This window comes from Sus scrofa, chromosome 1 (assembly GCF_054392235.1).
Source record: "Sus scrofa isolate SSC_HxYL_T2T_F1_AM1 chromosome 1, Sscrofa_HxYL_maternal_Yorkshire_Landrace_v2.0, whole genome shotgun sequence".
Classification (NCBI taxonomy): Eukaryota; Metazoa; Chordata; class Mammalia; order Artiodactyla; family Suidae; genus Sus; species Sus scrofa.
In genome coordinates, this window is record NC_139383.1 from 174,636,996 (window position 1) to 174,663,455 (window position 26,460).

General features: G+C 38.6%; 1 long non-coding RNA gene across 2 annotated transcripts in view; it reads left to right on the forward strand.

The window, feature by feature from the left end:
• LOC110261793 (uncharacterized) overlaps positions 1–19,119 on the forward strand; it is a 59,908-nt gene extending 40,789 nt beyond the window's left edge. Inside the window, exons 4-5 of one of the 2 annotated variants that reach the window (XR_014817338.1) lie at positions 15,925–16,673; positions 18,666–19,119. This is a non-coding gene — a long non-coding RNA (uncharacterized LOC110261793). Of the gene's footprint in view, positions 1–15,924; positions 17,031–18,665 lie in introns of those variants that run through there. The other variant, XR_014817330.1, reaches the window with a different exon arrangement.
• Positions 19,120–26,460: the final 7,341 nt, after the last annotated feature.

Genomic DNA, 26,460 nt, shown 5'->3' on the forward strand with positions numbered 1-26,460 from the left:
GTGGATGCATTTGGCTAGTGTCCTTTGATAGCCACATTAAAAAAAAAAAAAAACAGTGAAACTATCCCAAGCGAGATAATCCAAAACACCAAATTAAAGTTATTTAGGCCCTTGCCAAAGAATATGACTTTAATTGGATGCTAGTTAGTTCTTATATCTCTGTTGAAAGAAGTTATATTTATGGAAAATTGCTTGGAGTATATAAAAAGTCCATCCATCTCTGTAAATTAGCATTTTCTAAAAGGGGTTGATTGGATGTTGTGTAGGATGTTAATTAGGTGTTACATGAAAAATGAACATGGTCAACTAATGATGGAAAACACTGAGTTTAAGTTGTTCATGGAAACTGCTTGGAGAGTTGCCTTTAATAGGCTAGTGTGAACCTTGAATCTCTAAGATGAAGAGATCATATGCAAACTGATTTGACCTCTATTAATGTCTAATAGGGTATGAATGTTCTGTGGAACACAATGTGAGAAACACTGATGGGTAGAAAATGGTCTCCGATCCCCAAACACCTCTAAATATTAACAGAAGAAAATAAGTCCAGGTCTGCCAAGGATAAAGCAGTTTCTGGAGAGAAATTGAAAACATTTCATTTATTTGCTTTCAGAATTAAGAACAAAGATCTTAAGATCATAAAACTTGATTTGATTTGCATGAGAAGGGGAACCACTATTTCATGGATACTTATTCTCTGCTGGCTCTTTCACATACTTTATCTCAGGCAATCCTGACAACTCTGGGGTAGACCTCATTTTACTACTTCACAGTTAAGGAAAGTAAAGTTTAGAAGGAATAATAATAATTTTCTTAAGGAGTTCCCGTCATGGAGCACTGGAAACAAATCCAACTAGGAACCATGAGATTGTGGGTTCAATCCCTGGCCTTGCTCAGTGGGTTAAGGATCCAGCCTTGTTGTGAGCTGTGGTGTAGGTTGCAGACGTGGCTCAGATCCTGAGTTGCTGTGGCTGTGGTGTAGCTGTAGCTCCAGTTAGACCTTTAGCCTGGGAACCTCCATATACTGTGGGTGTGGCCCCCCCAAAAGCAAAATAATAATAATAATAATAATAACAATAATAATAATAATTTGCTTAAGATCCATAGTCCTTGGAAGTGAGAACTAGGATTTGAATCCCTGTCTGTCTGACTTGAAGCCTATGCTCTATCCTGTATATCATGTCTCAAATTATTTAAAAATATTTTTCAATATTGGAAAGCCAGGGGTAAGAAACAGAGGGAAGGTAAGGGAAGAAAATGAGAGGAGAAAGAGACAGAAATGGATCAAGAAAGGGAAAGGCAGACAGAGGATCCAAGAGAGAAAGCCTGGCTTGTTGTAAGATAGAGGCATGGAGCTGTACAAAGAAAGAAAGGCACAGGGATAGATGTGTATTTTTAAAAATGCAAACACAATTCCTAGGATTTTACACACAGAAACAGACACACAGAAGCGGACTGATGTTTGCACAAAGATATCCCTCTTCTAAAAATGAAGGCCTTTGTGATAGTAATCCCAAAGGTAAACGTAGTTAAAATCATCAGTTAACATATTTTAATTTCTGTTTCAGGTTGGAAAGTGTAGATGTTTTTGAAACTATATCTTCTTGATTTTTGGTTAGAAAAAAATCTCTACTGTTCTTGGGAAATAGGGAATGCCACATTCCATAGGAGAAAATGGTCCCAGGAAAAGCATTCCTATCTTGATATCCTAAGAAGGATATCACTAATAAAGACTTTCAAAGCCAGATGCTATTATTGAGATTATTAGTCCGGACATCTGGTCTGATATTTGCTCTGTGTATTAGATGGAATTAAGATAAGAGCCAAATCTGTCGTGGGAGTGGAAAGGCCTTCTTCTTCTTTTTGCTAAAATGTAGGGATTATAGCTAAATAAAGTGCTTTATGCAACACCCAGAGTGATGTTTAAAGTTTAGGCTTTTGGAGGAGTTCTCTGGTGATCTAGTGATTAGGATTTGGCAATTTCACCACTGTAGCCTGGGTTCAATCCCTGATCTGGAAACAGATCCCACATGAAACCACTGTACACACAGAGAAAAAAAAATTAAGCTTTTGAAATGAGACTGTTGATTGCTTTTTTCCTTTACAAGTAAAGGTCTTCGACGATAAAGATGGAGATAAGGAATCCCTAGTGATTTGGCTAAAGACATGCTAAAAACCAATTTTATAGAAAATAGTTTTGTTCAAATGAGCAATTAATGAAACATATCTTCTCATTTGTCTATGTATTTATAAACTTTGGTACCATGGAGTGATTTAAAATTATTTATTTAGCTTTTTAGGGCTGCACCTGTGGCATATGGAAGTTCCCAGGCTAGGGGTCAAATCAGAGCTATTGCTGCGTGTCTACACCCCAGCCACAGCAACACCAGATCCGAGCTTCGTCTGCACCATGGAGTGATTTTATAACTGTGTGCATCTGTCTGAATATTTGCCTCTTTTCTTTTTATTTTAATTCCTACTGGGCTGTCAGCGAGCTATTTTCTCTAAGCTCTTTGCAGGTTTACTGTTATTTACCAGTCCCTTTTCTCACAATTGCTTTGGGCACCCTCTCCCTCCCTCATTCAGTTTCTTTCTTCTAGTTCAGTTTCTTTCTTCCTGAGTATAGTCTTTTAATAGTGTAAAAAGTGAATTTTCAGAATTGTACATCTGGAAATGTCCTGAGTGAGAGTGTAGAGAAGTCTGATATTCTAGGTCATTGTTCCTCAGCACTTTGGAAATAATATTCCCATCTTTGGACACCTATTTTTGCTCAGGAGAAGTCTGCTGTGAATCTAATACATAGCCATGAGTTTGAAGATAATAAGCTTTATCATCTCTCTGGCAGTTTTAAGATTTTTTTCCCACTGACTGTGATATTCCACAGTTTCACTCCACTGTGCCTAGGCAAAGTGTGTTATTTTTCCTGCTTGTCTGGTGGGCCTCTCCAATTAAAAAAATAATAATAATAATTGGAGTTCCCATCATGGCGCAGCAGAAACAAATCTGATTAGGAACCATGAGGTTGCAGGTTCGATCCCTAGCCTCGCTCAGTGGGTTAAGGATCCAGCGTTGCCATGAGCTGTGGTGTAGGTCGAAGATGAAGCTCTGTGCATTGCTGTGGCTCTGGCATAGGCCGGCGGCTACAGCTCTGATTGGACCCCTAGCCTGGGAACCTCCATATGCCATGGGTGCGGCCCTAAAAAGAGAGACAAAAAGACCAAAAAAAAAAAAAATCCTTAAAACTTCACCCATATTTCTCCAAATAGTATCTTCCCCTCCTCCAATTTTCTTTATAACTTTTATTGAATGTGTGTGAGATCTTCTCATTTTATCCTCTATGCCTCTGACTTAAGTTTTTGATTTGTTTTAAAAAAAATTTTGCTACATTTTGTGTTATTTCTTTCCATCCAGCCTCCAATCCATTAATTTATCTTTAATGATGTCTAATATTCTGTGTAATCTGTCCATTACATATTTTTTATAATGATTATATTTTTATTTCTGAAATTTCTAATGTTATTTTATCATATTGCTATTTTTATATAGTGTCCTATTTTTCCATAAGAAAATTCCTTAGAAATTTGAAAGAAACATTTTAAAATCTCTCTAGATTGATTATCTTGAGTTTGAGGGGGACATTTTTTCCTATTTATTGTTTCTGCTTCTCTCTCTTTTAATTGTCCTCTTAGAGATTTATGTAATTTGTAATTTTTTGACTTTGAGTTTATCTGCAGCAGGATTTCCCATGGAGTTCTATGTGACATGGATTTGAACGTGTTTCAAACAAGCCAGCTTCTTCACAGTTTGCTGCTAAAACCCTGTAGCTTTCACAAATTGTGGAAGAGTTTTGTGTTTGTTTGTTTGTTTGTTTGTTTTTTAGGGCCGCACCTGTGGCATATGGAGGTTCCCAGGCTAGGGGTCAAATCAGAGCTTTAGCTGCAACGTAGTATCTGAGCTGCATCTTTGACCTACACCACAGCTCATGGCAACACTGGATCCTTAACCCACTCAGTGAGGCCAGGGACCAAAGCTGCAACCTCATCGTGACTACTTGGATTTGTTTGTGCTGCGCCACAATGGGAACTCTTGGAAGAGTTTTTATGTTGAATTTTTAGTTCAAGATTTCAGCATCAAATGCCAAATTGTGTGTGTGTGTGTATGTGTTTATGTTGCCTGCCTAAGGGTATATAAATAAATTGGTCCTTTCTTTCTGGTACTTTGTAGGCATAGAATTAGTAGAATAGAGTAAAAGCTTTTAAAATCTGTCTCATTTTCCTCAAAGCTGTTTTCAGTTGTATATTTCAATTTTGTTTCAAAGCAGTGAAAAGTGAGCTCTTCCTTCCATTCGTTTATGTTGTAAAAAGTAGAGTTTGCTGTTTTAAATTAAATCAGTAGTTCAATACTTGGGTGATTTTTTTCATGCCTTCTCTATTAGCTGTTACTGTTTTCTCCTCAGGGATGGAAGGCAGTGAGGCTTGAAGAATAGACTTCTTGTCTATAATTTACAGACTCGATTGGAATGCAGCATGAATTATCCTTGAGAAAATTTAATGATTCACTGCTTGTTGGGGAATTGGAAACTATTGATTCATACTCTGCCCTGGGAGATGTTGCCTCTCTCTGCTAAGGGTGCATTATAGAGTTGGGTTTGAGTTTTCACTCTGCCAACAGTCAGACTGTTGCCTGCTTTTTAATCTAGGATGTCTGGAAGTCTTCCTCAGTTCTGGCAGGTAAAGTTTTGATACAGAGCCACATATATTTCCACATCTTTCCCACAAATGTTACCTAATTAATCTAAACTTTCCAGAGAAGTGAGAGACTGCTCTGTTATCAGAGAATATGTTTGAGACCTGCATTGTCCATTAAGGAAAATACTAGCCACATGTGGCCCCTGAACACTTGAAATATGGTCAGTTCAAGTTGAGATATATTGTAAGTGCAAGATACAAAGTATGAGGAAGTAAAATATATCATTAATCATTGTTACACCGACTACATGTTGAAATGACAGTATTTTGGGTTGGGTTAGATGGATTGTATTATTCATTTTACCTGTTTCTTACTTTTTTTTCCTCTTTTTGCTTTTTTAAGGAGCTCCCACCTTGGTGCTATGGGTTAAGTGATTGTGGCAGCTTGACTCGCTGTAGAGGTGCAGGTTTAACTTCCTGCCTGACATAGTGAGATTCAGTTGTAGGTCGCAGCTGTGGTTCAGATTCAGTTCCTGGCCCAGGAACTTCCATATGCCATGGGTACAGCCATAAAATTTAAAAAAAAATTTAATGTGACTAAGTAGAAAATTTAATTACTTAGGGGGCTAACATTTTATTTCTGTCAGACAGCGCTGCTACTTGCTACAGAGTCTTAAACAGGGAAAGCCACAAGTACTCTAATAAGAATTTGTTTTAGTTAATTTTCAACCTGTACTTACATTCACCTTAAATTTTTTTAAACAATTTTGCAGTATTGGAATTCCCATTGTGGCTCAGTGGGTTAAGGACCCAGTGTAGTCTCTGCGAGAATGTGGGTTCAATCCCTGGCTTCGCTTAGTGGGTTAAGGATCTGGAGTTGCTGTGGACATGGCATAGATCTCAGCTTCAGCTCCAATTTGACCCATGGCCTGGGAACTTCCATATGCCACAGGTGCAGCTGTGAAAAGAAAAAAAAATGCAGTATTGTAATTTGTGGAATGAGTTAATACTGTAGTAACACAATGCAGGCTAATATAGAACAGCCTGTATCTCACCTAGGTGAGTTTCTAAGGTCAGCATATAAGATTCAAATTGGATACAGTCAACATTACCCTTGAAAATCCCCTAGGAAGGTCTCAAGCTGTCTCTGACACCCCATCTTTTATTAAGTCCCACCCTGACAATTTTTTTTGGGGGGGGTCTAGTATTAGGGTAGATCACTGTTTTTTTGTTTGTTTTGTTTTTATCTTTTTAGGGCCACACCTGAGGCACATGGAGGTTCCCAGGATAGGGGTCAGATCAGAGCTGTAGCTCCTGGTCCATGCCACAGCCACAGCAATGCAGGATCCGAGCTGCAGCTTATGGCAGTGCTGGATCCTTAACCCACTGAGCAAGGCCAGAGATCAAACCTGTGTCCTCATGGATGCTAGTCAGATTCCGTTCTGCTGAGCCACGATGGGAACTCCTGTTTTTTGTTTTATTGAGACCAGTGGAAGTAGTAGGTTTGTGTTTGGTGCCATGTTATAACAAAAGATGAATCTTAAATCCAAATCCACATTCATCCTTAGCATGGAGAGATGCCTGCCTGGGAGAAGTGGGAGGGAACTGGAGTCCCTGTGGGAGCAGCAGATTGATAGCTCTTACTCACATGCGATAGAGGCAGACATGCCTGTTTTATTTATTTCTCTCTCTCACTGCCCATCAGTCCTGTCAATCTCTTTCTTTTTGTGTTTGCTATGTTCTGATAGATGAACTTGTGTACTTTCATATATAATGATCTTTCCCTTCTCCAGTTCTAGTATTCTGTGGAGCCATGATTCTGAAGGTTCCTAAAAAGCTATAGTGAGGTTGCATAACACTGTGATTGTATTTAATTCCACAGAACAGTACACTTAAAGTGGTAAATTTTATGTTATGTATATTTTACAAAAATCCCCCCCAAAGTCATAATGAAGTGTAATTACATTTGAGGGGTAAGAATATAGATTTTTTTTTTTTTTTTTTGTCTTTTTAGGGCTGCACCCATGGCAGATGGAAATTCCCAGGCTAGGGGCCAAATCAGAGCTACAGCTGCTGGCCTACACCACAACTTTGACAACTCAGGATCCTTAACCCACTGAGCAAGGCCAGGGATTGAATCCTCATGGATACTAGTCAAGTTTGTTAACTGCTGAGCCACAACAGGATCTCCCAAGACTATAAAACTTTAAAGTCAGACCCAGTTGGTGTGTGGAAATGTCAAAGGTTAAGTTCTTCAGGAAGGAGACTCCGAGACTGAGTTTAGCATTCAAGATGTTTAATTTCTTAAAATTCTCTTGGAATCAGTACCTATAAAGGAAGAGGTGGGAAGCAGGAGAAAAGGGAAAAGTTGGGCTGTGCTGCAGGCTCTGTAGCAGCCTCAATCAGCTCTTCAGGGAGCTCTGGAGCAAAAACAACCTGTGGAGTTGTCCCAGTACTAAGTTGAGATGGCCAGGCCTTTATACCCCAACTTCAGTAAAGTGGGCTGTCCCTGGAAGGGTGTGACGATGAAGGAAGAGGCTCTCTACAGCTGTGGCAGGTCATGTGAACTGTCTATAAGCGACACTCCCATAGCTGGGGCAACAAATCCTTCCTTGAAGGGAGATCTATACAGTGCACTCAAAATGTCACCACAGAACTTTTTTTTTTTTTTAACCACTCAGCATGCATTTCACCCTTCAAAACTGTACCCTGAATTCCTTTGAGGAGTTACTTCTGCAGCATGGGCTTCTTCATGGGATAGTAAATTACATGTCTTGCCCTCCCTCTAAAGTTAAAAACAAATGGAAAGACACATGCACCCGCATGTTCATTGCAGCACAATTCACAATAGCCAAGACATGGAAACAACCCAAATGTCCATCAATAGATGATTGGATTAGGAAGATGTGGTATATATACACAATTTATACTACTCAGCCATAAAAAAGACAAAATAATGTCATTTGCAGCAACATGGATGGAAGTAGAGACTCTCATCCTGAGTGAAGTAAGTCAGGAAGAGAAAGACATACCATATGATATCACTTATATCTAGAATCTAATAAATGGCACAAATGAACCTTTCCACAGAAAAGAAAATCATGGACTTGGAGAATAGACTTGTGGTTGCCAATGGGGAGAGGGAGGGAGTGGGTTGGATGGGGTGCTTGGGATTAATAGATGCAGACTATTGCCTTTGGAATGGATTAGCAATGAGATCCTGCTGTGTAGCACTGCAAACTATGTCTGGTCACTTATGATGGAGCATGATAACATGAGAAAAAAGAACATATATACATGTATGTGGAACTGAGTCACCATGCTGCACAGTAGAAAATTGACAGAACACTGTAAACTAGCTATAATGGGAAAAAAAATCATTATACATAAAAAAACAACAACAGGAGTTCCTGTTGTGGCTCAGTGGTTAATGAATCAGACTAGGAACCATGAGGCTTTGTGTTCTATTCCTGACCTCGCTCAATGGGTTAAGGATCTGGCGTTGCCGTGAGCTGTGGTGTATGTCACAGATACGGCTTGGATCCTGTGTTGCTGTGGCTCTGGTGTAGGCCGGCAGCTACAGCTCTGATTCAACCACCTAGCCTGGGAACCTCCATATGCCATGGGTGTGGCCCCAGAAAAGACAGAAAAAATAATAATAAAATAACAACAACAACAACAAATGGAGGTCTCTTTTCGTGAACTTTGAATCTTGTGCAAGTGACAGAGGATGGAAAACAAAGGTTAATGTTCCTCCTTTCCAAACTAGAGGATGGGGTTACCCCTCTTTCCCTGGTTCCATCCTATCTCCTTCAGCTTCTTGTTCATTCTTTTAATTCCCATTAATTCATTCAGTATCCTTCTGTTATTTAAGTTTGGGATGATTTAGCCAATTTCTTTCTTCCTTTTATTATTATTATTTTTTTTAGGGCCATATTCACAGCATATAGAGGTTCCCAGGCTAGGAGGTTGAATCAGAGCTGTAGCCGCCGGCCTACACCACAGCCACAGCAACACAGGATCCAAGCCGTCCGTGTCTGTGACATACACCACAGCTCACGGCAATGCCAGATCCTTAACCCACTGAGCAAGGTCAGGGATCGAACCCGCAACCTCATGGTTACTAGTAGGATGCGTTTCTGCTGTGCCACAACAGGAATTCCCAAATTAGCCAATTTTTGTTGCTTGTAACCAAATAATCCTAGCTGATGTGCTAGGGTTCAGATCCTGACTCCCCCACATGTAAGTGTTTGTTCTTGGGTAAGTCTTTCTGAGTCTTGATGTTCTCATCTGCAGTTTTGGTACAATAAAATCTACCCTACATAGTAGAGGCAGGGTAAGAGATAGTGTATTGTCTCAGAATTGTAAGTAATAGTCTAAAGGGTTATAAAACTAATAAGGAGAGTCTCTTCAGTTTATACTGTGAATTACTCTGCTAGGATATCAAATGCCGTATATGGTGAATGTGGGAATAATGAGGATTTCTTGTTTGCCAAATTTCTTTTTGTGACTGAGCTTTAATGTCATGTCCTCTATACTGCTCTCCTCCAGAAGGCTGAGGGATTATACTATTCATGACACTGCAGAATCAATTAATGGAATAAGAGAAGAAGACAGTAACCTGTCTTCCAAGAAATGTTGAACCAATGGATAATCAGATTGAAATCTTAAAAAAAATGTATATATGTCCAAGGGGACATATGGTGAAGTAATTAAAAATTGCTAATATTGGAGAAGATGACTAATAACTGCTTTGGAATATAGTTGTATTAAATAAAATTTGTTTTGTTTTATTTTTGTTTTGCTTTTTTTTTAGGGCCACACCCTCAGCATGTAGAAGTTCCCAGGCTAGGTGTCCAATCAGAGCTACAGCTGCCAGCCTACGCCACAGCCACAGGAACTCGGGATCCAAGCTGCGTCTGTGACATACACCACAGCTCATGGCAATGCCAGATCCTTAACCCACTGAGCAAGGCCAGGGATGGAACCCACATCCTCATGGATCCTAGTCAGGTTCATTAACCTCTGAGCCATAAAGGGAACTCCCTAAATATAATCTGTTTTGATGGGTATTTTTCATTTGTAGAGACATTGTGATTTGGCCCATGTTATGTGTGATTTGGTGTGTTGATTATAACATGTGGAATTTTAATTGGATTCTATTGTACTTTACCATAAAAAGAAGGATGGGGGGATGAAAAGCTTCATTAATAAAGTTATTTAGATACTGTAGCTTTTAGACACTCCTCCCTTGTACCTCAAATAAATCCTTACTGCCAATATCAGAACACTTAAATTTTTTTAGTTGAATTATTAATGTCTTTATCTTCCTTAGACTACAAGTGGAAAAAAAGCTGAATGAAAAATTGAATGGTTAGTACTGAAATATTTACAGATGAAATGATATGATGTCTGGGGTTTGTTTCAAAAAATGTGGGTGGGGGTAAGTAGCTGGTGAAATAAGGTGCAGGTTGGCTTCAGGTTAATGTTTGCGGGTGCTGGGTTATGGTACCTGGGTTCACTATTTTACCCCTCCTACTTTGTATATGTTTAAAATTTGTTATACTAAAAATGTTTTAAAAACTGAATAATTGCAACTAGCAGTTAAAATATGCATGCATAAAGCAAAGACTGGGAGAGAACACAGAAAAATGGAGAGTTACATTATATTAGCTGTTATGTTAGAATAGTTAATTATGGGTGAATTATTTTTTAAATTTTCATTTAATATTCTAATCTCATCTTCCAATAAATGAAAATCCAGAGGGAAGAATAAACATGGAAAAACCTCTTTGATAAGGAACAATAGTGTGCTGGAAATGGCTTGTGTCAGATTGAGAGGGCTGATTGTTAAATTTTCAGGAGTTCTCATCCTGGTTGACATCGTAGGTATTGAAATTGACCATAGTGGGAATATTTATTCCTCAGAAATCAGTAAACACTAGAAAACAGTTCTCCCAAGAACCAGTTGTTAAAAATATACTAGCACATCACTGGTAAGGACTGTGTTGTATACTTTACTGCAGAATTATCTAAAGATCTTGAAATTAATGGATAAGTATGTAATAATTTGTTCTACATATATTTAGTGTGGCCCTACTATGGGCAGGAAGCTATACTAGGCACTTTGGGGAATACAAATTAATCTATAATTATAATGCAATTCCAAACAAAATTACAATAGATTCTTTGGAGTTTCTCAAATTGTGTCTAAAGTTCATCTCGAAAACATAATAAAATAAGCCAAGTCAATTTTGAAAGAAAGAGAGGAATTATAAAAGGCAGTTGGCACACAGGTAGAAAAAAAAAATCAATAGAATAAAATAGAAAGCCCTAAAGCAGATTCGTGAACTATGGAGTTGTAATGTGTGGATTTAAAATATAAAGATGAAAATGGCATTTCAAAACAGTGAGGAAGGTGTTCCCATTGTGGCTCAGTGGAAATGAATCTGACTAGTATCCAGAGGACGTAGGTTCAATCCCAGGCCTTGCTCAGTGGGTTAAGGATCCTGAGTTGCTGTGGCTGTGACCTTGGCTCTATAGATTCGACCCCTAGCCTGAGAACCTCCATGTGCCGCTCGAGTAGCCCTAAAAAAAAAAAAAAAAAAAAAAAAAAAGACAAAACAAAATGAGGAAAGATGTATTTTTCAATAAATGATATTGAGACAACTGCATATTTACATAAGAAAAATGCTAAAAAATAAATCCTGAAACTTCTATTTGGAAAAGATTCCATTAAAAAGATACAAACACAAATAATAAAATGGGGAAAATATTTGCAACATATTCGATTGACAAGGACTTAATATTCTTAGTTTTTCAAAGAGCTTTTATGAATCATTAAGCAAACAATAATTACCCTGGTAGACAAATATGTAAAGGATTTGAACTAGCCATTTGCACACACAAAAATGAAAATGACCAATTAACACATAAAAAATTCTTAACCTCATTTGCAAAAAAGAACTCCTAATTACAATAAAAGATATTATTTTATATGTTATATTAGGAAAGGTGAAAATGATGGACAATACTCCATATTTTTAAGAATATAGAGAATGAGGAACTCTCATAAATTATTATTAGGAATAGAAATTGGAACAACCATTGGGAAGGCATTTCTTCTGAAATGTGTTCAAAGAAATAAAGGTGCAAAAGGATGTTCACTACTGCATGTTTTTTTTGTTTGTTTGCTTGTTTTTTAGGGTCCCAGCCAAGGCATGTGGAGTTTCCCAGGCTAGGGGTAGAATCAGAGCTACAGCTGCTGGTCTACACCACAGCCACAGCAACACCAGATCCAAGCAGCATCTGTGACCTACAACACAGCTCATGGAACACTGGGTCTTTAACCCACTGAGGGAGGCCAGGGATCGAAGCTGCAACCTCATGGTTCCTAGTTAGATTCATTTCTGCTGCTCTACAACAGGAACTCCACTATTGCATGTCTATGGTATCAGAACACTAAGAAGTTCCTAAATGTTTATCAATAGAAGGTTGGTTAAATAAACTGTGGTTCACCTACATAGTGAACTTCAAAAAGAGTTTAAGCTAGATCTATATTTATAAACATTGAAAGAAGTCATAGAAAACATTATGTTCCTTAACAGTATTATAGAATTTCACTTATATAAAAATAAACCATGCATCTTTATTTGTATTTTAGAGAGAGTAAAAGAATATATACAAAATTGTTAATACTATTTGAGGTAGAAAAGAGGAGGGTATCAGTTATTGTACTTTCACTTGCAAGTAATAGGAAATATAGACACAAATATGCTTAAATAATAAATGGAATATATTGGCCAAGAAACCAAAATATTCAGAGGTGAAGTGGGCTTTCGTGAAGGGTTGATGCAGGGGTTCAACAATGCTATTCAGCCGCCAGCTTTTCCTCTCTCTTGCCCTTTGCCTTCAAAGGTAAAAACTTTGAGGACATTATGCTAAGTAAAATCAGCCAGACACAAAAGAACAAATATTGTTATGATTCCACATATGTGAGGTACCTAAAATGGTCAGACTCTTTTTAAAAAAAAAAAATTGAAGTATAGTTGACATACAATGTTGTGTATTTCTGCTGTAAAGTGATTAGGCAAATTGATTAAATTACCCTTCTTTTTTTAACTTACTCTTTTTAAAAATGGTCTTTTCTATTATGCTTTTTTTTTTTTGGCCACACCCACAACAGCATGTAGAAATTCCTGTGCCAGGGATTGAACCGGAGCCACAGCAGTGACAACATTGAATTTGAACTGCTAGACCACCAGGGAATTCCCATCATGGTTTATCATAGGACAATGAATATAGTTCTCTGTGCTATACAATAGGACTTTGTTGTTTATCCCCTTTAGGTATAATAGCTTGCATCTGATAACCCCAACCTCCCACTCCATCCTTCTCCCAACTCCCTACTGCTTGGCAACCAGAAGTCTGTTCTTGTCTGTGAGTCTACTGCTGTTTTGCAAATAAAATATGTTCATTTGTTTCATATTTTAGATTCCATATATAAATGATATCATATGGTATTTGTCTTTCTCTTTTTGATTTACTTCACTCAGTATGATAATCTCTAGTTACATCCATGTTGCTGCAAATGGTGTTATTTTTTCTTTTTTACAGCTGAGTAGTATTCCATTGTATATGTGTACCACATCTTCTTTATCTGTTCATCTGCTAATGGACTCGTGTTTCCATGTCTGGGCTATTGTGAGTAGCGCTGCTGTGAACATATAGGTGCATGTATCTTTTTGAATTACAGTTTTGTCTGGATATAGGCCAAGAAGTGGGGTTGCAGGATCAGATTGTAGTTCAATTTTAGTTTTCTGAGGAACCTCCACACTGTTTTCCATAGTGATGGCACCAATTTACATTCCCACCACAGTATAGGAAGGCTCACTTTTCTACACACCCTCTCAAGCATTTGTTATTTGTAGACTTTTTAATGATAGTAGAATGGTCAGACTATTAAAGGTAGAAAGGAGAGTGATAGTTGCCAGGGATTAGGGGAAGGGAGTAATGGGGAGCTGTGGTTTACTGAGTATAGTTTCTTTTGGTAAGATTAAAATAGTTCTGGATATTGGTTGCATAATAATGTGAATGTACACTTTAAAATGGTTAAGATGGTGTATCTTGTGTGTATTTTGCCACAGTTAAAAAAAGGTAAAACTTCATCCCAAGGCAGCTGGGTTGCTGGTGCATTCAGGCCTGTGGCTTTTTCGTTCAGGCCCTTCAGGGGCTACACGGTGTTTCTCTTCACTTTGTCAAACAGCAGCCCTGGGTTTACCTCTGATTGGACCGTAATAGTATGATCATGTGTCTGTTCCTGAATCATGCACTATTTTAGCATCACTCCAGGGACCTCTTTGTAAATATAGCGATCTGTTTTGGTTGTTATAGGGATCGAACATTTTGAGTTTGGGCCAGATACAGTAGGTTTCTCCTAATGTATAGGACAGTTCAATACATTGCAGACTTTTCCCACATCTTGCATGACTTTTAATGTCTCATTTGACATTGATGTAGATTTTAAAAACCTATTTATAATAATCTGAACCTAGACCCTAACTCCATTTTATATATAAACGTGAACTATTTTTTCGTGGTCTTAATATAAACTAAATTTCGAGATATGAGACTTATGGGTAAATTAAGAGAAAAATAGTACTTCGTTTCCTTTGGAACTTTACCAAGTGCTGTTCACTACTTCAGAAAATCCATCTTTTCAATAACCAACACTACTTGTGAATATTACAATTCACACTGCATAATGCAATTCACACTGCATATTTCATCTCTGAAATCTACATCAATGACATCTTAGATGAAATACGGTACTGAATATTAGCCTGCGTTTGTAGCTGTTGCATTCACTTCCCACCTGGATTCTTATGACACCCTCCCCAGCTGGTCTCCCTGCTTCCACCCTATAATCTATTCTCGATAGAGTAGCCAGATTTTTCCTTTTAAAATATGGGTCGGATCATGTCTGTTCTCAGCTCAAAAGCTTCTGATGTTTACCATTTCACTCAGAGAGAACAAGCTTTACAATGTCCTATGAGGCCCTGTAAGATGTCCGTTTCCCCTCTGACCTGTTTCCTGCTTCTGCTTTTTCTCGTTCTACTCACTCCAGACGAACTTATTGGCCACTTACAGCCCATACACTCCCCACACAGCCTTCTGCCTTAGATCCCTTGCATAGTTGTGCCCAAGCATTCCCATATTGAAATGCATGATATTTTATAATGAATTATTTTCCCGTCATTTCTCTGCCTAGATACCTCTCCCTAGATATCTCCATGATTTATTCCATTACCTCCTTCAAACTGAATGTTAGCTTCTAGAGAGGACTGCCTTGACCACTAGTTTAAACTGCAGTCCCTTACCTACTTCCCTACTGCTCTGAATGCTGATTTTCCCTTTTCCTGCTCTACTTTTCACCCCAGCAATACTTACCACCTTCTGATGCAACATATAATTTACTTAGTATTCTATTGTATTATGCTGATGGTTTGTTTTCTATATCACACCACCTTGCTAGAATGTAAGCTCCAAGAAGAGGGATTTCTGTCTGTATGCCTGGTAAACTTAGTAGAGTTCCTGACACATAGTGCTCAAAAACTGTGTCAAATGGATGGGGAGTCTGCCATTGGGTGCAAGCACCTAACTACTTCATTATGTCTTGGATTATAGTTGTGCCCAAGCATTTCCATATTGAAATGCATGATATTTTATAATGAATTATTTTCCTATCATTTCTCCTTTATATTATAGTTATAGCATTATACTACAATAGAAAATATATCAGATGATCTATTGATTTTACAAGTCAGGATGGTAAGGCAATGTTGTGAAATGTTTGTTACAGTAACAGAGTTTGGATGTTAGGGCTGAGAACTGCTGGTTTGGGTCATCCCAGAAGCTACTCTTGGAGGTGTGGGTAGAGATAATCCCTGGCTGCTTCCTGGATGTGAGCGGCGGAGTGGATGTTGGAGAGGCAACCGCAATGTTGACAACCAAGAGGAAACAAATTTCACTTCCCAAGTTTACTATACTCCCATATTGTTCATATTACTTAAATATTTTACAATGAACATTCAATCTTTTTGTAAGAAGCCAAACCATTAAGGATATTTTTACTTAAAAAACTACTGTACAATATAGAAAAAGATCAAAAGAATAAAAATCACCTCCCCAGGAATAACTGCTGCTAACATTTTATTTTATAACTTTTTGTTTTCAGGCATAGGAGCACATCTATAGATTTTTCCAGTGATGGCTCTGAATAATAAGGGTCGTGTGGTTGGATGTGTCCATTGTGAGGATTATTCCGGCAGCCACCTTCATGTTGATTGGAGGGTAAGGCTAAGTTGTAACCTAACAATGGGGAAGGAGGGCTTAGACTGGACCAGTGGCTGAGAATGGAAATGGACATACCTCAGAGATATTGTAAAGGAAATATGCTGGTGGCTAGGGATTAGTGTGTATGAGAGCAATAATTTTTTTTTTTTTTTTTTTTTTGGCTGTACTCACAACGTGTGAATGTTCCCAGGCCAGGGATCAAACCCATGCCACGGCAGTGACCTGAGCAATGGCAGTGACAAGGCCAGATTCTTAACCTGCTAGGCCACCAGGGAACTCCCAGTGATTTTTTCTTTTTTTTGACATCTGTGTATTCCAAACTTGCATTCAAGAATTTGTCTGCTTTTGTACTTTATCTCTTGCTATATATTTTTAAAAAACCAGACTGCATGTTTATATCTTATTTTTTTAATTTTATTATCTTTATTTATTTATTTTTGGCTACATCCATGGCATGCAGAAGTTCTTGGGCCATGGATTGAATCCAAGTTGCAGCTGTGATTTACACCATAGTTGCAGCAATGCTAGATCCTTGGCCAATTGGACCACACAGGAAGTTCTTACATTTTGTTATTTATTTATTTAAAAAAATATTTTTTTGGCCATTCCTTGGCATGCAGAAGTTCCTGGGCTGGGAATCAAACACATGCCTCAGCAGTGACCCAAGCCACTGCAGAGACAATGCTGGATTATTAAGCTGCTGTGCCACAGCAGGAACTCCCATTTTGTAATTTAATGTAAATGGAATCCTGGATTATTTTGAGATTCATCCACTTTGTTGTGTGTATCAGTAGTTTGTTCTTTTTTGTTGCTGAGTAATGTTGCATTGTGTGGATATACCAAAATTTGCTTATCCATTCACTTGTTGATGGACACCTGGGCTATTTCCACTTTTTGCTGTTACAAATAAGTCTGCTATAAACATTCATGTACAGCTTTTTCTATGTATATATGCTTTTATATCTTTCAAATAAATACATAAGAGCAGATGGGTCATAGAGTAATTATAACTCCGTTCTAAGCTTTGGCTCTATGTCTAAAAATGTCACCTTAATCTTCTTTTTTTGCTCGCCCTAACCAATTTAGTATTGTGGTATTATTTTTTAAATACTAAAAGGGTTATATTTTTTCCCCAAATGATTGAGAAACGAAAGATGAGATTCTGGTGGTCAGCTAGATTTTTCTTTTTTTTTTTTTTAATGGCTGTACTTACAACATATGGAAGTTCCCCAGGCTAGGGGTTGAATGGGAGCTGCAGCTGCTGGCCTATGCCACAGTCATAGTAACACTGGATCAGAGCCATGTCTGCGACCTACACTGCAAAGCCAGATCCTTAACCTGCTGAGCGAGGCCAGGAACTGAACCTGTATCCTCCTAGAGACAACATTGGGTCTTTAACCTGCTGAGTCATAATGGGAAGTCCAATTTTTCTTTCTTTTTTTTTTTTTTTTGAGTGATCATGGCTCTCATCCACATGGGGGATTGAATGGGGTCCCATAATGCCAAAGCCAGTTCACTCTTCTGGGAGGCAATAGTCAACACAAAAAAGCGGGATAGGAGTGTGGGGGCAGAAGGGGACTGCCAATGGGTAGTCATCCAAAGAAATTATTTGGTAATTGTGGAATTTCAGAGGTCATGGGGGTATCATTTCTGGGCTGGGTGTGGATGAGGATGAGCAAGCTGACTTTGGTCTAAAAAGCCAGCTAGCCCACAGGAGTTCTTGGAGGGTATCAGGAAAAGGCAAATGGTCCAGAACGACAGGGATCCTGGGAAGACTAAGGAAATCATATAAGCCCACCCTAATCTTCTGCAACAATCTGCCCCCCCCCCCCGCCTTTTTAGGGCTGCCCCTGCAGCATATGGAGGTTCCCAGGCTAGGGGTCCAATAGGAACTGTATCCACCAGTCTACGCCACAGCCACAGCCACAGCAGATCTGAACTGTGTCTGTGACCTAAACCACAGCTCACAGCAACACCGGATCCTTAACCCACTGGGCAAGGCTAGGGATCAAACCTGCAACCTCATGGTTCCTAGTGGGATTCGTTAACCACTGAGCTACGAGAGGCACTCCAACTATCTGCCCTTTTATCCTGACCTTCTGCTTCCTGTTTTTGTCCATTATAAAAAACCTGAGATCCAGTTCATTTTAGTTTTATGTGTGTGTTAAAATATACATAACATAAAATTTACCATTTTAACCATTTTAAGTAAGTTAGTGGCATTTAGTACATTTATGATGTGCCTCCATCAGCACTATCTACTTCCATAATTTTTAATCATCCCAAATGGAAACTCTGTATCAAATAAACAAAAGCTCCCTATTCCCTTTCTAGTCTCTTAAGAATTTACTGATTCTAGGTATCTCATATAAGTGGAATCATATAGTATTTATTCTTTTCTTCCTGGCTCATTTCACTTAGCATAATGTTTTCAAGATTCCTTCATGTTGTAGCATGTATCAGAATTTCATCAGAGTTCCTGTCATGGCTCAGTGGAAATGAATCTGACTAGCATCCATGAGGATGCAGGTTGGATCCCTGGCCTCGATCAGTGAGTTAAGGATCTGGAGTTGCCATGGCTGTGACATAAGCCAGCGGCTACTGTTCTGATTAAACCCCTAGCCTGGGAACCTCCATATGCCTTGGGTACGGCCCTAAAAAACAACAACAAAAAAAGCGCAAAAAACAAAGAAATGAAAAAGAATTTCATTCCTTATTAAGGGTGAATAATATTCCACTATTAGTATATAACACATTCTGTTTATCCATTCATCTGTGATGGAACTTTTGTCGTTTCCACCTTTGGCTCTTGTGAATAATATTGCCATAAATGTTGGAATACATGTATCTGAGTCTGTACTTTCACTTCTTTGCAGTAGAATTGCTGTGTCATATAGTAATTGGATATGTAATTTTGTTAAAACCACTAAACTTTTTAGCACAGCAGTTGCACCATTTTACATTCTCACCAGCAGTGTACAAGGTTTCCAATTGCTTCACATCCTCTCCAACAGTTTCTTATTTTCTGTTTCATTTTGTTTTCTTTTTTAATAAAAGCTGTCCTAATGAGTGTGAAGTGGTATCTCATGTGGTTTCATTTGCATTTCGTTAATGACTAATGATGTTCAGCATCTTTTCACATGCTTATTGGCCATTTGTAAGTCTTTGGAGAAATGTCTGTTCAAGTCCTTTGCCTGTTTTTGAATTCGTTTGTTGCCTTATTGTTGTTTCTTTATTATTGTTGAGTTGTAGGAATTCTTTATATGTTCTGAATAGTAATTTTTTTTTCTTTTTTCTTTTGCTTTTTAGGACCACACCTGCAGCATATGGAATTTCCCAGGCTAGGGGTTGACCTATACCGCAGTTCACAGCAACCACCAGATCCTTAACCTGCTGAGTGAGGCCAGGGATTGAACCTGCATCCTGGAGGATACTAGCTGGGTTCTTAACCCATTGAGCCACAATGGGAACTCCTAGTCATTTATCATGTATATGATTTGTAAATAGTTTCTCTATTCTGTGAGGTATCTTTTCACTCTCTTTATGTCATTCCTTTTAATTTTTGAAAGATAACTGTGCCATATAATTCTATGAGTACCAAACCTAAAAGGCTAGAATATGTCAAGAGTAAACTGTTAAAACAAAAGTTAGAAGTTATTCTGATTCAGATTTTATGCTACAGGAAAAACACCTATGATTGATGGAGTTCCCATTGTGGCACAGGGGAAACAAATCTGACTAGTATCCATGAGGATGCAGGTTGGATCCCTGGCCTCACTCAGTGGTTTAAGGATCTGACATTGCCATGAGATGTGGTGTAGGTCACACATGCCACTCAGATCATGCATTGCTGTGGCTGTGGCTGTGGCCAGTAGTATAGCTCTATTTAACCCCTAGCCTGGGAACTTCCATATGCCACATGTTCAGACCTAAAAAGCAAAAAGAAAAAAAAAAAGGAAAAAAAATCTTTGAGCTACATAGCATTTGATAATAAATAATAAGCTGTTTGTGGGAGTTCCTATTGTGGTGCAGTACGTTAAAAGGGTCTGGCATTGCTGAGGTTGCAGCTTGGATTTAATCCTTGGCCTAGGAACTTCCATGTACTGCAGGTGCGCCCATTTAAAAAAAAAAAAAAAGGACTTTTCTTAATACACATGTACTTTATATATTTATATACAAATACAAATAATTTAGGTATAATTTGCCATTATATATACCAGTATATATATTTACCATTTCTTTAATTATATTTACCAGTATATATATATTTATCATTTCTTTCTTTAAGACTAGTTGGTGCTGTTGTGACTATGATCAGACAATCAGTTGAGACTTTCCTGATCTTGTGTACAATTTGTTACCTTAAATATATCCAGTAGAAGATACCTTAGAAATCTATACATAGAACTTCCATATGACCCTGCAATCCCACTCTTGGGCATCTATCCGGACAAAGCTCTACTTAAAAGAGACACATGCACCCGCATGTTCATTGCAGCACTATTCACAATAGCCAGGACATGGAAACAACCCAAATGTCCATCGACAGATGATTGGATTTGGAAGATGTGGTATATATACACAATGGAATACTACTCAGCCATAAAAAAGAATGACATAATGCCATTTGTAGCAACATGGATAGAACTAGAGAATCTCATCCTGAGTGAAATGAGCCAGAAAGACAAAGACAAATACCATATGATATCACTTATAACTGGAATCTAATATCCAGCACAAATGAACATCTCCTCAGAAAAGAAAATCATGGACTTGGAGAAAAGACTTGTGGCTGCCTGATGGGAGGGGGAGGGAGTGGGAGGGATCGGGAGCTTGGGCTTATCAGACACAACCTAGAATAGATTTACAAGAAGATCCTACTGAATAGCATTGAGAACTTTGTCTAGATACTCATGTTGCAACAGAACAAAGGGTGGGGGGAAAAATGTAATTGTAATGTATACATGTAAGGATAACCTGACCCCCTTGCTGTACAGTGGGAAAATAAAAAAATTTAAAAAAAAAACAAAATGCAATAAATAAATAAATAAATAAATAAATAAATATATTCAGTAGAAAAGATAAAAAGCACAGAAAACAAATCTCATCACTTCATTAGGTCAGTTTACTTTTCTCTCTCAAAAAAATTCTTTATTGTGAAACAAACCTAATGCCATTACAAAAAAAAAAAAAAGATTGCCTGAAACTGATATATAAAGTTTAACAAATAAGTATAAAGTGAATGACCCTGTATAAATCCATTTGGGTCAAGAAATAGAAAACTGAGGTCTGTTTACTTAAAAAACAGGAATCAGATATGAAAGTACTTTGTTTCAGGCTGATGGGTCCCCAGGTTCTGCTTTACGCTGAAGAAAGGGATGTCTGTCCTAGGCATCCTTCCTGAGGTCTGGGGAATACATTCAATCTTTTAAAATTGAGCTAGGAAGGAGGGTGATGTTCACAGCATCCTGCCCTTTCCCCATCATAGATCTTGGCCTGGCCTCTGAGTAATCCTTACAATTAACTCCCGATCCTCAACCTTGGCACCACTGATATTTTGGGCCAGATGATTCTTTGTTATAGGGGACCTATCCTGTGTATTGTAGAATGTTTCTGCCTGTGAGATGCCAGTGGTGCCTCCCAGTTGTACACTAAAATAGTTTCCATTGAATATAAATAAAATCCAGATAGAGAAAAAAAGTTATAAAAATACTTGAAGAAAAATAAAATTTCGAGTTCTCATTATGGCTCAGTGGTATGAACCTGACTAGTATCCATGAAGACGAGTGTTTGATCCCAAGCCTCACTCAATGGGTTAAAGGATCCAGTGTTGATGTGAGCTGAGGTATAGGTTGCAGACAAGGCTCGGATTGTGCTTTGCTGTGGTTGTGGCATAGGCTGGTGGCCACAACTCCAGTTGACCCCTAGCCTGCGAACTTCCATATGCTATGGATATGGTCGTAAAAAGACCAAAAAAAAAAAAGCAAGAAAAAAGAAAAGACAAAAGAAAATTGAACAATCTTGGTGTGGAGAAGCCTTCTTGTGCAAAACGCAACATCTAGACCATAAAATAAAAAATTTTTTTTTGTCTTGCCTTTTCTTGGGCCACTCCCTCGGCATATGGAGGTTCCCAGGCTAGGGGTTGAATCGGAGCTGCAGCCAATGGCCTACACCAGAGCCACAGCAATGGGGGATCTGAGCCGCGTCTGCAACCTACACCACAGCTCACGGCAACGCCAGATCCTTAACCCACTGAGCAAGGGCAGGGACCGAACCCGCAACCTCATGGTTCCTAGTCGGATTCGTTACCCACTGAGCCACGACGGGAACTCCTAGACCATAAAATAAATTATTGAGAGAGATTTGATTAAGTAAAATCTAAAACTTCCATATGGAAAAAAGCATCATTAATAAAATTAAAATCAGGTGATAGATTTGGAGAAAATATTTGTGCCGTATATAACAGGCAAAGGATTAAAAGGTAGAATATAAAAAGAGAAGAATGTCCATATCAATAAGAAAAGATAGACAATCCAAAAAGAAAATGGACATGAAAATTGACAGACAATTCACAGAAGAAATATAAATAGCTATTAAACATAGGAGAAAATATTTGCAATTCACTGGTTATTGGAGAAGAGGAATTATTGGGCAAACCAGACAGGCAAAAATTAAAACTGTTGCTAGTATGTGTGTGTGTGTGTGATATATACACACTTATATATATGTGTATATATCTATATACACATGCTGGTATGTGTATATATAAGACATATATATATATATATATATATATATTGTCTTTTTTTTTTAGGGACGCACCTTCACCATATGGAGATTCCCAGGCTAGGGGTTGAATTGGAGCTGTAGCCGCTGGCCTATGCCGGATCCGATCCGCATCTATGACCTACACCGCAGCTCATGGCAACGCCGGATCCTTAACCCACTGAGTGAGGTCAGGGATGGAACCTGTGTCCTCATGGATGCTAGTTGGTTTCATTAACCACAGAGCCATGACAGGAAATCCAATGTTGCTAGTATATTTTTATACCAGTATTTAAAATATTGCAGAGTAGCTGGGAAAATGAATGTTTGTTTTTTCTAGCCTCTAAGGAGGAAGTGGGCAAGGAAAAATAGCTTAGGAATAGGTTTTAATTTAGTGAACACTTATTATTTGCCTTATCCATGGGTAAGGGAATGGGGTGGTTGTACTAACTATGGTACATCCTTGATGAGGAAAACTGCACAGCAAATGAATTAGATCTGTATGGACTAGTGTAGAAAGATTGTTCAAGATGACAAACAGTACACATAACTTGACTTTATATATATTAAAAGAAAATGTAGGAGTTCCCGTTGTGGCTCAGCAGTAACGAACCTGAGTAGTATTCATGAGGATGCGGGTTTGATCCCTGGCCCTACTCAGTGGGTTAAGGATCCAACATTGCTGTGAGATTCAGTGTAGGTCACAGATGGCATTGCTGTGGCTGTGGTATAGGCCGGGGGGGCAGCTACAGCTCCGATTCAACCCCTAGCCTGGGCACTTCCATATCCCGCAGGTGTGGTGCTAAAAAGCATAAGAAAAATAAAAGAAAGTAAAGAGTTATTTATCTCTGGGTTGGAGGAATTGAAAGTGGAGGAGGACACTAAGGATTTACTATACATTTCTGTATTGTTTAAGTCATTTACGTTAAGTTCCTCTATTTCTTTTTTTGGGGGGGCACGGCATATGTAGGTTTTCAGGCTAGGGGTCAAATCTGAGCTGTAGCTGCTGGCCTACTCCACTGGCACAATGCCAAATTTGAGCTGCGTCTGTGACCTATACCACATCTCATGGTAACATCAGATCCTTAACCCACTCACTGAGCGAGGCCAAGGATCGAAGCCACAACCTCATGGATCCTAGTCAGATTCGTTTCTGCTGCACCGCAACAGGAACTCCTCCTGTATTTCTTGAGAGATTTAAAAAACATACATCAAGCAATTACTAGCCCTCCTCCCCTTTACTTTAAATTTTACTTTTTATTTGAAGTAAAATTAAGTCTTTCTTGTTTTGGGGAGGAGGGCTAGTAACAAGAAAGCAAAGCCCTAATCCTCTTCTTTGTCCATGGAATCCATTCACCATGGATTTTTCCACAACAGCTTTTGAGTTTTCTGGCTTTTCTAGTCCCTTCGCTATGCCCCATTATTTTTATACCAGTTTTGTGCCTAGTTAATTACAACAGCTTTCTAACTGATTGTTGTACCTCCAGTCTTTCTTTATCCTAATCCTGTAGTCCACACAGTTTACTTTTCCAAAGGCCAGATTTACTTCAGTCGCCTCTCTGTCCACAAATCTTTTATGGCCCCCTCCCAAATGTTCAGAGGAGTGCTCAGGTGTTCCCCAGGAAAAGAGTGCTGTGGTTTGGTGTGCTGATTTAAAGGGAAATACACAACATGAGAGTTGTGAGTTTTATTCAAGGTCTTGCTGATGACTATAGCCCTCTAGGTAGTTTTCAGAAACTGCTCCTAAGAGGTCAGGGTAGGTAACTGCAATAGGTTGTGATTTAACCCTTATATCACTGGATGGTGAACAATAGTCTTTGCTCTTTTTTTGTTCACAGGTGAATCTAGGAAGTGCTAAGTTCAGCACAGTTAAAATTTTTTGTCTTCAGAGTGGCATATTTAGACTTTAAAATACCAGTGTGCTAGGGGACCTTCTAAGGTAGGGAAAACCATGTACAGTGCTTCTCAATTTATTGAAACATGCAGTTCCTTCTTTTGAGGAATACTATTGACCTTCTCAGGACACACCATTGAGAAACAATGACTTAAGGGAAAAAGTTCATAATTCTTCCTCGAGCATGAATGGCCTTGCTCAACATGCTCTTATCATCTAATTTCCTCCATTTCCCCACATAAGTTTCCTTACTTTCTTCAGGGGTCAATGCTAGTTCCTCTTCTTCCAGGGAGTTCTTCCTAATTATCTCAGCCCCTCTGAACTGTGGCATGTTGCCAGAACTCTCCTTCAGGCCTGTCTGGTAACTGATACTCCCCCTTTTCTTGCATCCATCCTGACTATCTACCTGAGTTGTGCTAGGAGTGTCATAAGTGATCTGTAGTACACATAATGTTTAGCTGTTTGAGTAATTTTGTTCTCCTCTAACATGGATAATGCTCAAGGCAGTATCTAGGCCTTAGGTAAACCTTCTGTTGCTTTATACTGTCACAGAAAGCATCGAAAATGGCACTGTATTAGTTTTCTATTGCTGCTGAAACAAATTACCACAAACTTAGCGACTTAAAGCAACACACATTTATTATTTTGTAATTCTGTAGGTCAAAAGTCTGACATGAGTCTCACTGGGCTAAAATCAAGATGTCAGCAGGGCTGTGTTCTTTTCTGGGGGGCCTTAGGGAAGAATCAATTTCCTTGCCTTTTCCATCTTCTATAATAAGCTTCTATGTTCCTAGGCTCCTGGCCCCCTTTCTCCATGTTCAAAGCCACATGGGCTGGTTGAGGCCTTCTCACATGACATCACTGACCTCCTCTGTCTACCCTACTTTTAAGAACACTCGAGAGGACATTTGGCGCACCTGAAGAATCCATGCTAATCTCCCTATTTTATTTCTTTTAATATGTATTTATTAATGATTTTTATAATCTCCCTATTTTATAGTCAGTTGATTTGCAACCTTAAGTCCATCTGCGAACGCAATTCCCCTTTGCCATGTAACCTAACATATTCACAGTTCCTTGGGACTGAGAAGTGAACATCTTTGGGGCACCATTATTCAGCTTACTACAGGTACCCTTGCCCCAAAGTCTAAATTGCATATAGGTGGTAGTGGGGTTTGACAATAAAGGGGAAAAACTTTTTAGCCTAACAAACTCTCTTAAAATACAGGGAGGTACTGCTGTGTGGTCTTCGGTAATCTCTTGAGGCTCCCCATCCACATTTCCGCTAAAATGTTAATTGCCATCCTTTGCTCTGTGTGTTAAATGAAATAATTATGTAACTAGGTTTAGCTTAGGGGATGACAAATAGGGTGCAAGAAGTTCTTGATGAATTTTGAGGAGGAGGGTGGGCGAGGTTCTTTGAATGACATCTGGAGATGGTTTGAGAAATTCCTGGAGAAATGGAATTCTAGCAAAAGGAATTCTGATTCTAGCAAAAGGAATCAGGTGTCACGGAAGCTTTGGAATTCAGGTTTAAGTCCAAAGGCCCATTTTAAAAAAATGAAGCGCAGAGGCTACTTAGAAAGCACCTAGGTGACAGCACAGAACTTAAGAGGGAACTATATGAAGTTTTCCCAGGCAAAGACATGTGTCATTTCCTCTCTACTTAGTTCAAGGACAGATATACCATGGTTGTACCTCGATCACCTAGTGAATAAGTAAATGAATTATAAAAACATAGCTAGGAAAAAGTGTCCT